Consider the following 14,083-nt stretch of genomic DNA (forward strand, 5'->3'; position numbering starts at 1 on the left):
CTAAATACTCAAACAGAACAATTGGTGGTGAGAGAAGCCTTAAGGTTTAAGGTTCTTTGAACTCAGGATGCGGCGGATAGCAAATGTAGAGATATAATGAAAAGCAGTGACATTTAAGGGTTAAATTTGGCTAACAAGCTGATGGTGAGTGTGTGTGTGTGTGTGTGTGTGGCAGATGTGTGTGTGTGTGTCTGTATGATGATAATGGACCCCAGGGGCAAGATAAGAAGAACATATACTCCACCCCAAAGAAATAGAGTGCAAATTTTTTACATTTAAACCTCTAATCATTAATAAAAAGAACGCCGGGAGAGGCTGGTATGTTTTACCTCCCAAAGCAATTACCATAACATTGGCACAGACAGTCCAGAAATAATTTACAACACAGCCAGGAAGCTGGGATTCTTGGTCTTACGAAGAAATCCTCATGCTTTACCAGCATCGATGGCCCCTATAGTTTCCTAATAATGTTCTACTTTGGATCTTTACCAAACCATCCCCACTTCGTCACCATACCTTTCCACGTCATACATGAAACAGGAGACATTGGTAAATGTTCACAATTTTGCGGTTTTATGCCAATGACATTTTAACCCCTTCACCACCCTGCTGAACACACAGGATATGTCACCGCTGCTAAATAGCTGAACGCCTCCAACTACTGTCTACTCTTTTTCATCTTTTTATAAACGCTTGCCTTAAATTTAAATTATCCAGGAAACAATATAAATCGAGGCGACATTATACAAGTAAAAAATTTGAGACTCAGACAGATGAAAGGAATTACTCAAGGTCACAGAGCCAGTTCGTGGCAGAACTGGACAGAACCAGGTATCTCTTCCTTTAGCTTCATCCCTTCTTCTGCAAGAGCAGGCAGTTAGGTATCTATAGAACTATTCACAAATAAGACCAGTTTACATATCCTGCGGACAGTCTTTTCTTTCACAGCCCTATTCTTTCATACTTTCTCTTTTTTTCTCCCCATGTAAAATTATAGAGTCAATACTTCTGGTTATGCACTTTTCAGGGAATCCAGGTAAGTCAGATTCAGGGTGGGCGGGCGGATGGGTGGATAAACGTGATAGGAGGAGAGGAAGAAACAGATTGGACCATGCCAACTTTCCCTGCAGACGAAAAGGTTCTCCTCTGAGGCAGAAAGTGGCCCGAGAATGGGGGAGCGAAAAGAGAAAAAGAGATGTCAGATTGTGTGATTTCGGTTTCCTTTTCCCAGGGAGAGTTTGCACTTCGAAAATGCTGGGAGTTAGCAGGGCACTCACAGAATCTTTTTTCTTTACTCTGGCATTAAACAAGCCCAAACAGAGATCTATGAAAGTGTCCTGGACAGGGCTTGTCTTCTGTTGGCTCAGCCAACTCCGTCTGGATTTCCCCCTCTCAAATGTAGAAAAATGCCAAGTGTGTTTTCCTAAATGCCAAGGAGGAGCAATTTACACAGCGTCTCTCCTGTGTTAAAATCATCCACACTTTGCCACAAATAGCGAGGAGAAAATATCTTAGAAATTAGTGGCAGTCTGTAGGAGGATAACATTATTTCCTGGGACCTTTTCCTTATTACATAGAAATTGTAAGAATTCTGCACGAGAGCAGAAACACGTGACTGAAATTCTACCATTGCCACTTTGTGACATTATTGCCTAAGGTGTGGTTTAGGACAACATCTTCACGGAATGAGAAGGTTTTCTGTTCCAATCTCCCTTCATCCTCCTGCTATGTTATCTTGCCGAATGTAGCATAGCTCAGATAATCCAGTGACAGGAAATTCACTCCATACTGAAGCAGTTCACAACACCTAGTGACATTTTTGACTGTAAAAAGTTCCCCTTTAGCTTTAGCCAAAATCCACCCTCTAGATTCTACTCACTGTTCTTTATTCTTCCCAGGGAGATTTTCTTCTGGAATTTGGAACCCATGCATTTAGGACTGAGGAAGAGGGAAGATTTGCTGTGATGTACATTTTCACTATTGAAAATATACCCCGAACAATAATAAAAGTGAGAACAGTAACTTTCTCTGAGAGTCATTTAATGATGTCGTTTGAAGGCCACATGTTAAAAAGCTCAGTAATAAATGAAAAACACTTTTTTTGAAATTCCAGTCTTTCAGACATTTCCTGAATTTTGAACATCTGAGATATGCATTCTCACTTAAATTTTCAAAAGGAGAATGAAGACTTTACCTCATACATAACATATCCTTCACCAACCCGTGCCTGCCATCCGTCCCAATATAGATGTACAGTTATGAACTTGTTGCCAAAATGCTATATTTCTTCCTCGGATGGTTCCCCAGGGTATTTGCACCAAATAACAAGGCAGCTGTGCTAATTAAAAAAATAAAAAACAACAAAAAAAAGCTTTATTGAGTTATAACTGACATATAATAACTTGCCCAAAGTTAAAGTATACGATTTGATAAATTTTGACATGTCTACTCCATGAAACCATCACCATATCCCTCCTTCCTGATCCAACCCCTATCCTACCTCCAGCAACCACAGATCTGCCTTTTGTCACTGTAAATTGGTTGTCATTTTCTAGAATTCTATATGGATAGGATTATACCATATGCAGTTTTTTTGGGGGGGAGGTGGTCCGGTTTGTTTAATTCAGCATAAGTGTTTTAAGACTCATCCATGTTGTTGTTTGTATTGGCACTTTGTTACTTTTTATTGCTTGGTAATATTTTATTGCATAGATATACCATTCACTTGTTGGTAGTGGACATTTGGGGTGTTGCCACTATAGGGCTATTAGAGATAAAGCTACTGGGAATGTTTGAGTACAATCTTTGTATGGACATATATCTTCATTTCTCCTTAGTAACTATCTAAGAGTGGAATGGACAAGTAATGTTTTAGTAATATGACTCATCGACTGGGTAGTCAGTGTATCTTAATCACATCACCAAGTTCAGTGGCGGCTTCACAAAGCTCCAGTGACTTAATATTGTAAGGCACTTAAGAATTGTTAAATAAATAAATCAATTTTGGATAATTTGCATTTCATATTCTTAATTCCAATCAAAAACTCAATAAAACACATACAATTTTTTATAAAGAAGACCCAAAGAAGTTAAGAAATTTACTCTCCGCTACAAAGTTTTCAAATTGCAAAGGTGAGATTGCAAGCCACTTTAATTTGTCTGTAGGACCTACACCCCTTTCCCCCTCTCCCTCACCCTCTCCCTCACCCTCTCTCTCTCTGTCTCCCTCTCTCCTTCCATGACTTTTACACTTCAGTGAGGTTTATGGAGAAGGTGTGATTTTTGTCAGCCTTTGATAGGCTGGGTGACATTTGAATAAGAGCAAAGAAGAAATGCCAAACATGTGGAAATAGGAAATTGTGAGATGTGTTTGGGAAACTATAAAGGCACTAGCCTGAAAAAAAAAGTAAAGATTTATGTAGGGAAATAGTGGGCATTAAAGCTGGGATCAGCATCCCAACTGTAAGAGTTATCACTTTTCCCTCTGAGAACGAGAGAGCTGCTACAGCTTTCTGAGAAAGTACAAGATATGATGAATTACAGTTATCCAGCCAGGGGTCTGAATTGATAGAGGCAGGGTGATTAGTCAAGTATCCATTGAAACATTCTGATGTGTGGGAGTGAGAATTTGAAAATGAGGATGTCAAAAAGAACAGAAAAGAAGGTATTTGTGGGAGTCACATTCAAAGGAAAAGCGACCCATATTTTGTGACTAATTAGTTCTTCAATTCTTGAATTTTTCTATCATAACCTGTTCTTCTACTATGGAAGATAAGCCCTAGTTAGACCAAAAGATTTAACCATAATTTTCTCAGTTAAGGGGAGAAAAAGGATTGTCTTTATTAGTAGGTATAATCTTGTTAGAATAAACAGACATTTTTAGTTGATTACAGCCTTGTAATTTTCTTTGGCTCATCCAAATAGAGATAAAAATATAGGATGGTTGAGAGATGAAATTGGATGTAAGTAATTTCCAAACCATTCCCTGCAAGATGCTGCTTAAAAAATTCTCATATTAAATTGACATATTGACATTTTCTTCTTTGCTTCCAAAAGAACTGCTCACCAAATTTCAGTGATTTGAAAGTCTTCCATTGTTTAGTAGCAGTTATTTGAAGTTTAGCAACATGAAGTCCATGTTTCAAATGTGTGGTTCATGTTTAAACTTGTTGAATTTTGGATGAAAGAGAAACTTCAGAAAACACTGGTGTGTAACTAAGTGAAACTCAGCCTTCAAGAGAAAAAATATGAAACTGAAAGGGCTGTCACGCTGGGAAAGTCTTAAGAAGCATCTCTGGGTAATGGTTTATAATATTATCTTTCCCAAAGGACCCAAGAAATGGAAACTATATTAGTTTTTCTATGAGTAGCTTTTGGCAAAGCACCATAAATGTACTTCGTTAAAAATATCTTGGTGCCTCAAACCCACAGGCTGGAATATGTAACACATATGTTGAGGGGCTAATGGGGCCTTATGTGGGAGCGATTCCTGGAAGACCCCATGAGAAAGATACTCACGAAACAGACTTTCCTGCTTCCTTAAATTGGCCTTAAAAATCCAGTGAAAGTGTCATTCAACTGCCATGACGCTGGTTTCTGTTTGTTCCTCTTTCTTTCTGTACCCTCATTCTCACCCTTGAATGAAGGGACATATCCCCTATATCAGTGTGGAATTATGCTGTCATAGGGGTATTGGTTTCTGTCCCCCAGTGTAATCTTTGGGGCTGGAGCTCTGGGTCTGTGCCACAGTCAGAGAGAGCATGATTTGGGGACAGCGCGGGTGGGGAGAAAACCATTATTGAGTAGCTGTCATGTCAGAGACCATGAGTTAAATGTTGTTACACAATTGATCTCTTCGTTTTCTTAACAGCCCAAGGACAAGGGCGGGGCATAACTTGTCAAAGTTCTGCCAGCTATTAAGTGGAAGAACTGAAGTCTGAAGAAGGCAGATTGAAGTAGAGGCTGTTGGTGTGCATTCCTATCCCTCCCCTACAATATCGAGCCATCCATTACCCTGCCCGATAACTTTCAGTGGCAGCACCAAGATAGGCTAGGGGTCCCAGAGATCCCCCTCTACACACAAAGCAGAGAGCCAATGATGGATGATGGAAGGGAGTATACACATGCTTTGGCTCCAACATCCTCTGAGTAGGAAAGTGCTGAGGCTCATATATTATTGACTCTCAGAGGAGAGATACAGCTCCTGCCACTCAGTGGGAATGCACGCTTTATTGACTATCTTCCTTGTCTATTTCCCCACCTTATGATGAGTAGTTCTTGAAAACCTCCCACTTCTATTGCTTGTCTCATAGTCACTTTCTGGGAAAACCCAAACTAGGAAACACTCTAACGCCGAACTTATTGCCAAAGGCATATGGAAGATAACCTGTTAGGTTCACATGTGCTACCATTCGGCATCCTTTCATTTTCCATTCTTCTCCTGAATGCCTCTGCCTCCATACTTCAGATGGTTATGCAGCTTCTTGCTGTCAGCTGCCTCTCCCTTCCTCGTTGCTCTCTTGCACTCACAAAACCCTGAGTTTTCTCACTGAGGTATTGGAGAGATTCTAATTCCACCAGAGCAAATCAACCTCGGACACGAGCAATTGATAGCTTTTCGCTCTGTCAAATAAGTTTGTATTTAAAAATAACTTGTCTTTTATCCAATCAGGGATTCAATAGCAATGAAGACCTTCATTCAGCCTCTGTGATATAAAACAGTTAAGAAAACTGAGAAAGAAATTAGAACATTCTGGAAGAAGCTGGATAAGACATTACCAGACAGATAACATGATCTGGACCTTGCAACACAAATAGGACTGACTCATGTTGCAAAGAGAGGGCAGGGTATTTTTTTTTTTTTTACTTTTAATTTAAAAATAATTTTAGATTTACCTAAGAGTTTCAAAGATAGGACAGAGAGATTCCATACACCCTTTACCCACCTTCCCCTACTGTTGATAACTTCTATTTCCACAGTGCTTTTAACATAACTAAGAAATCAATAATGGCACAGTACCATTAAACTAACTATGGACTATTCAGATTTCAACAATTTTTCCAATAATGTCCCTTTTCACTGTCCCAGGACACCATCCAAGATACCACATTACATTTAATCGTCACGTCTCCTTCAACTCCTTCAGGCTAGGACAATTTCAATCTTTCAGAAAGACCCTTTAACTTTCAGAGTCCAAGGGATTGTAGGTGCTTCTATATTATAAAACCCATTTTATGGATATGAAAACTGGGGGTTAGAAACAAAAAGCGAATGTTGAGACTCATGAAGAACTAGAACTAGGATGAATCGATGTCTGGCTGCTCAACCCGGGGTCATTCCATCAGGCCATATTTCTATCTTTTTCTTCTCTTCATTTTTATTCTTTCCTCATCTCTTTCTCCTATCATTTCTCTCTTGATTTTTCCCTCTATCTGCTAATCTTCTCCCCGTCTAGGACTTCTTCCCTACTGTATGGAGAGGCTGGGCAGAAGGTAACATAATGTCTTCTAGTTTACCACATCTATGACCTAGCATGAGGCAGATTCTGTCTAGTCTCAAGCAGGCAGGACTGACAGAAATCCTGGAGAGAAAAATTGTTGGGAGTGGGGAGGAGCTTCGCTTTGTATTACAACTAAAAGGAAGACATTTTCAAAGGCCGGTGGAGGCCTCGTGCCAGATGACTTTCAATCATGAAGAATTTTCTTTCATCACTGGTCACATATCTTTTTTTTTTTCTTTTTTTCCTCATGCTCTTGTGCCTATTTTAATTTTGGCCCAGAGTTTTCTTTCTTTAGGTGGATAAAAACCAAAGAATTGCTACTCCCCACCTGGAGTGCTAGACTGTAACTATGTCCTGGAGGAGAATGGCACATTTCCAAGATGACCATCGGCAGCCAAGACATTATAATACATGTGGCTTTGTACTATGGGAGAATATAAGTCATGCTTCACACCTGGCCCTGTCTGTTTATTAGGAGTTATTTGCAAAGCACTCTGCTTACCCTTGCATTCTGCAGTTAATAGCACTTTCTTTCCTGGAACAAATTTCTCCTAAAGCTGAGATTATAGAGGGTCACCATGAACTTTACTCATGAATGCAGCTCAGGGACAAAGCTTGACCCATGGAACTGATGCTGAAAATGCTATTAGCACAAGGCTAGATGAACTAGAGACCTTCACTCCCGCCCCAAAAGAGCACTGGTCAGAAGTTACAGGGAGTCCATACAACTGGAAAGCAGGCATTATCTCAGTATGAGGTATAGATGACCTCACTTTTCGTGCCTGGGGCTTCTTATTTTTCATGTTCTCCTCCCCAGCCTGTGATAGACATGTAACCATTTGCTGATGGAACAATACAGAAATAGATTTTCAAAGAGGATTATAAAGCGTGTGTGTGGGGAGAGGTATGTGTGTGCTGAAGAGAAGGAGCAGATTCTCTATTGAGAATTAGCCCTCAGAACTAATCCAGCCAAATTCCTTCACTGAAAGAAGAGGAAACCGAGCTCCAACAGGGGCACTGGCTTATGCAAAGGCAACCACTCACCAGAGAGTCAGAACTAGAATCAGGGTCTTTTGTCTGTAGAACTGATTACTCCATTTTAGGAACCGTGCTACTATAGTATTTAAGAGGTTGTCTACTTCAAGCTCAGTTCAATGAGATCAAAAATTGGGCACTTACCAGAAACCAGCAGAGAAGTTTGGCAAGAGGGGGCAGTCTCAATGATACTAGTATCTTACACTCTTCCCAAGTTAAAGAATATATTAGTATCCCTATGTAGCATTAAAGTTAAGTGTTTTACCCCAGGCTATACTAATAGTTAATATGACCAGGTCTTGTGAATTGAAGTACATTGCTTATATCATGAAAATATAGTCTCTCTAATGTACCATCAATGTATTATTATATACAAGCTCCATGAGGGAAGCAGGAATGTCTGTTTGAGTCACTGCTGTTTCTCTAATATAAAAAAACTATTATTGTAGACTCCCATAGCACGGTCCTCATCATAGTACCACTTCTACAAGGTCTGTGTACCTATTTAATCAATATTTAACTCACTCAGTACCATTAAATGTCTTGAGTCAGTGGATGAGATTTGTTTTGCTTTTCATTGTATCTCTAACTCATAGCACAATGACTGATACATTGTATGCACATGATGTAATTTGGTGAGACAACTGTGGATTGCAGTGGCAAAAAGAATACCAAATTTTAAGATAGAAGATCTATATTTGAATCCAACTTTAACAATAGCTATAAATCCTTAAGTCAGTAAATTAGCATCTCAATGTTCACATTTCTCATCCAAAAAAAACACAATAGTAATAATCAGTCAACGAATATTTTTGTGGGCCAGGTACTGTGCTGGGAGCTGGAGACAGTGCTTCAAAAAACACAGAATCTGCCCTTAGCCTCAAGGATTAGTCTTACGAAGTGAATATTCTGCAGGATGCTCATGGGGATCAAACGAGACTATTTGTTTATTCCACACATATTTATTGAGTACCTACTATGTTCTAGGCACTGTTCTATGCACTAGGGATATAGTAGAAAATGCAACCAAGTCCTTACCTTCAGGGACTTACGTTTTAATGGGAGAGGCAAGCAGGCAAATAAAATAATAACTTAGAAAATATATTGTAGTATATTAAATATGGCCACAATTCATAGCAGTCCCTCTTTTCAAGGGATGGAATTCCTTTCTTATCCCTTGTGGCTCGATTTGCAGAAAGTAGCAGTTCTGTTGGAGTTTGGGACCCTCCACCTCAAAGAGCCTTGTCACTTCCATCTCACTCTCTTGGAACAAACAGTACTCTGAGTCAGTCATACAGGGAAGCCACCTTAGCCACCAGGACACTGGGAGGTCACATGGAGGAGAACTACTGTGACTAGTTGACAACTAGCATCAAACTCTAGACATACTTGTGAGGCCATCTTCTGGCCCAACTGGTCCCCCAAACTGAATGTAGCTGCTTGAATGAATCCAAGCAAACCAACGAAATCATGAGAAACAATAAATCATTGTTATTGTAAGCCTCTTAGCTTTGGGGTGGTTTGTCAGGCAGCGATAGCTAACTACATGGTGCTTTGAAGAATACGGCAAAGCAGAGTGAGGAGCATGGGCTGTCCAGGGGGAGCAGGGAGATTTGTCGTTTTATAGAGATGGTTAGAGAAGTCCCACAGGGAAGAGCTTTCTGAGCAGAGGGAACAGCAAAGGCAAAGGCCCCGAGGCAAGCACACGCGTGCACAGTGTGCGAGAAACCGCAAGGAGGCTCACGTACCTGCCGGCAAGTGAGAGGGAGCAAGAATGTCGGGAGACAGAGCCAGAACATGGGGGCCAGAATGTGTAAGACTCTGTAGACTGTTGTGGGGACTCTAGCTTTGCTTTTCTTCTGTGTGAGCTGGGGAGCCATTGGAGGGTTTAGTGAGTATCTGTCTACCCCTCTGCAAGAAATTCAGGGTATAAAAGGCTTGAAAATGTGGTCCTTGCTCAATATATCTGGGGGAGGGGGCAAGAGAACAAAATTACCCTAATATTTTAAGGAGAGTATGTGAAGAAGTTTATGAAAGTGCTATGGGGCAGAGGTCAGGGCTACTAACCCTTCCCGAGTTTGTCAGAGCAGCTTTTTAATGGAAAGGACTTAGGAGCTGGTGGGTAGTGAGAGGTAAGAGAAGCTTATTGAACCAAAAAGGGGATGGAGAACATCCTAGGTAGAAAAGGAATCTTGTGAAAGGGAGCCGAGGCAGGGCCTAGTGGTCAAATCAATGGGGGAGAGAAGAGTATTTCATAAGAACGTGCACTGTTGTAGATGCTTAAAGAGTGATGTTTTGTGATTAAACATCCTTGGCTCTAACAATTCCTGTTTAGGATTTAAGCTCTCGGAGAATTAGAGATTGTGTGTCTCTTGTTCACCAGTGCATCTCCAGTGATCGTCATAATATACAGCACCCACAAGGCACACAGTGATCGCTAGTGGGCCAGCTGAACCAATTGGTTTAACTATGCTAGCTAGCTTTTCCAAACGTTATTAGACTACAAATCCTCCCACCCGCATCAGGAATGCTGTTAGCATCCCTTAAAACGCATTTGGATGAGCAAACTTGGAAGAATGCTGTTGGAATACAGGGTTTTAGGCAGGGCATAAAGTGGGGGTGATAAGATGGAGAGCTGAGTTGGGTCACAATGAAAAGTTAAGGGTCTTAGACTTTACATTCTATGTAAATGAGAGCCCCCTACCCTTTTTCAGGCAGAATTATGTGACGCAATTTGTTTTTTTTTGTTTTTTTGTTTTTTTAGGATAACCACTGCGATACATAACAGATGGAAAGGAAAGCAATTGGAGATCTGGGCACTACCTAGAAGTAATCGATCCATCCCAAGGACAAGTTTATGAAGATATAAACTCATAAGGGTATTGGGGTTGAGGACAACTTTCAAATTCTGACTTTTTTGATATGAACCATTTAAAAGTATTAGACACTTAGGAACATGGGATAATTAGGTTTTAGTGAAAAGGGTAATTTGATAGCTGACGTCAGAACCAGATGTATTTACTGCCTTGCAGATCTTTATGTGTAGCCACAAAATATGTTAATTTCCCACATTCAACATAATTTTATTCAGCCTTGGGCAATTCACATAAATTTTTCTGGAGCTCAGCAGCCTCAATAATCAAGTAATATTAGTAAAAGCCAGATTATAAGAATTTAAGGCAAAGCAAAAACTGAGGGAGCTAAACCTTTGGGCTTCAAAATTTTTTGTTTGTTCGTCTGTTTGAAGGTAGGTGTGTGTGTGTGTGTGTGTGTGTGTGTGTGTGTGTGTGTGTGTGTGTGTGTGTGCATCTAATTCAACTATATGTTAGCATTTTGAAATAAAACAGCATTTTCATATAAAATGTAGATTTTTAGGTTCTCTTAAGACATCAGAGGTACCAATATTGGGCCAGCATTCTCAACAAGGGAACATCCTACTCCCAAATATTTCTTAATTAGGTTCAGTATAATGGCATAAAGGCAGCTTCTGTGGGTGCCCAGCCAACAGTTAGGGGCTGTATATAAACTCTGTTCAAAAATATTTTCTCCTTTAACAGTAGAATATCTGATGCTCTGCACTTTCTCAAGAATCACAGACTATTTTGCTACAATTTCTGGGTCGAAGGGGCTCTTTTTCAGTTGTTTTTGTTTATTTACTTATTTTTAGTTTTTATTTTTAAATAGGAATTTTTAGGGAAGTCAAATAATCTGGTCTTTTCTGAAAGGGTATAAAATTTGGGCATGGAAATAAACTTATTTTTAAACATAAAAATGTAAAGTTGCTATTATAGAAGGGAAAAAATTCATGGGGTTCAGAAATAGCTTATGATTTGAAAGTATAAGGTTTGTCTATTATTTTATTTTTCCATATGTGCTAACATATAATAGAATACCATAGTCTTTTAAAACACAGAATTTCAGGAAGTAATTGAAAACATTTAGTCCTACGGGAATATCATAGTAGTTTCTCTTAGGGAAAGTTAGGTAGCAACCCACTTAACTCAATCGAACTAACTTAGACGAAATGGGATAATGTATTGAAATTGGTCAAGGGTATTTCATAGAATACAAAGATAGGAAATATAGTTGAGCCTCATGAAGGACAAAGCCTAAGGACTAGAAAATTAGGAACCACAGTTAGTGTCTCAAAACCTCTGTTTTGAACATCCACCTCTGCATGTGTTCTTCTTGTCTATGATTTTATTTCCTGACTTGAAATTGACAGACAAAGCTTAATTAGAATTCTGCATTTCAATTCCAAATTCCCAAGGAGTCTGGCTGGTCCTTTTTAGATCAGGGGTATTCCAGAAGTGTCAAGTTGCCCCAAATAATTCTCACCTAAAACTGTGAGGACAGAACCTTGAGTGTATAAATGAGCAGTTTTCATTAAGAAGGGGCAGGGATAAAGGAAGGAGACAATTGGCATCTTTTGTTGCATACAAGGATTTTAATACTTATAAAGAATGTGCATGCTATGATGTTTTGAGTTGAGTTTTATTTCACAGTAAAAACAAATTAAGAAGTGGCCAAGGATATACTTCTTGAGTCATTGTGGCTAAGACCTCCTGGGAGTTGAAATGTGTTTGAAATGTGGGATCTTAGACCTTTTATGTTTCTTAAATCCAAATGTAGGTGACCTTTATCGCTTGCATGATTAGTAAAGGAGAAAAGAATATGTGTGTGTGTGCTTTTTGGTCTCATCTGGATCGTGTCATTTAGTCTTGTCTGGATAATAGGAGCAGATTCTTAGCAGTGGGGATAATTTTTGCCTGTCTATAATCAAGACTTCTGGGAAAGCAGCATTTTGTTGATAGAATTCTGACTTCTATATGACTTCTGTGTATATCTTAGTCTCAGACTTATTTTAAAAAGTATGAGATAAGAAAGACCGAGAGCCAGAATTACCAAATAGTTCCCTGTCTTTAATGTCATTCTGTAGTAGTATGGGTGTATATCGTCTATTCTGAGGTTTTATGGCTTCTCAAATTATCAAATATTTTGTTTTCACTAGTTTCACAGTGTATTTGACTTAATATTCCCACCCTCGATTTAAAAAGCGAATCGATAAATAAAGCCTTGTAATTGAAGAGCATTTGGTTTATGTTCATAGTTTTTATTTGTACACATGATAATTTGATTAGGATTTCTTAATAATTATAGTTAAGAAGATTGGATTCCTTCTACATCTTTTTAGAATAAAAAGTGGTGTTTCTTACTTGAGCAAATGATCTTAAATTCTTTTTTCTTAAACTTGTGCGTGTAACATTTGTGTGGGCTTTCCATTTGGCAAGACAAATAGTCCTGTCCACGAATCATATAAATATGTGAAACACCCTTTGGGAAACCCAATAATATAATTCCATCCCTGAGGGATTAGAAGCAGACAAACGGAATTAGAGGCAGACAAACATCTTTGGGAGATGAGTAAAGGAGATATTTCCATTTCCACCCTTGGTGTCGATGCTCAACTTAAATCAAAGTTGTGAAAAAATTTTCTAGAAAAGCTATGAAAAACTACCTCAAGGCATATATTTTTTTCTGACTTGTGTTAAGTACTTTAACCAGATTTTGACCAGGTTAAATGAAGGAAGATCTCAATGAATTCATAGTGGATGTTTCCCAATAACAACCAAGGAAATCTGTTTGCTGATTCCAGTTTAAGAAGATCGAAGATCGAAGATCATCATTTAGGGTAGTGCTAAAATGATTCTAGTGATAAAATTAGCTTGTTCATCCAAGTGACCAGACAGCTTCCATGAATGGAATCACCAGACTCTAACTAAGGCCAACCTCAGGTCTTCAAAATGGAGACACAACTACAGGATTGCAAAGCCTCTTGAAGCAACTCCCAACTCTCCATCCATCATCAGTAGAGAGTTCTTCCTACAGTTCCTAAATCCACAATGAAGCCCAAGGCAAACTTGGTATATAATATACTCCTTTTCTTTTTTAAAGTATAAGTTATTTCTAAAAAGATATTTGAAATGAATAAGACTTTGAGTGGCTTGAGCTGAATTCTCTTTGACTTGTCTTGATAATTTTCCCCGAACATTTTTACCTTAATGATGTTTATTACACTAAAAGACAACTACTCCCTTTGTGCAGAAATAGGGGGGTCCAAAAAAATTTCTGCTGGGCTTTAATATATTTTCCCCCAGAAGGCACTGTGAGACAAAGACTATAAATTCTTTATATTTTAATATATCAGTTAAGGAGAAGACCTTTTCTCTTACTATTATAATTTCTTTGCTTTAATTATTTGTATAAACAGATACAGTGGCACAAAATTCAAGGCCAAAATAATTTTAGTGAGAAGTTATTACATTTAACAAAAGAATATCCGAATTAACACTAGGGTTTAATTAATTATACACATTAGCACAAGCTAATCTCAGCTAATATGTCAATTAATTAATTATATCTATCAACACAAGCTAGATACTGAAAATTTATAGATGAAAATAACATAATCCTTGGTTCTGTGGAATTATAATCAGGTATGTTACGATGTAGGTTAGGACAGAGTGAAATTTTTGGAAGAGCACGAG

At 38.7% G+C, this 14,083-nt stretch overlaps 1 long non-coding RNA gene across 1 annotated transcript in view; it reads right to left on the reverse strand.

The window, feature by feature from the left end:
* Positions 1 to 1,797: 1,797 nt before the first annotated feature.
* Positions 1,798 to 14,083, reverse strand: part of LOC120595511 (uncharacterized) — a 404,234-nt gene continuing 391,948 nt past the window's right edge. The window contains exon 5 of the long non-coding RNA XR_005650880.1: positions 1,798 to 2,333. This is a non-coding gene — a long non-coding RNA (uncharacterized LOC120595511). The remainder of the gene's footprint in view (positions 2,334 to 14,083) is intronic.

This window comes from Pteropus medius, unplaced genomic scaffold (assembly GCF_902729225.1).
Source record: "Pteropus medius unplaced genomic scaffold, Ma_sr-lr_union100, whole genome shotgun sequence".
Lineage (NCBI taxonomy): Eukaryota > Metazoa > Chordata > Mammalia > Chiroptera > Pteropodidae > Pteropus > Pteropus medius.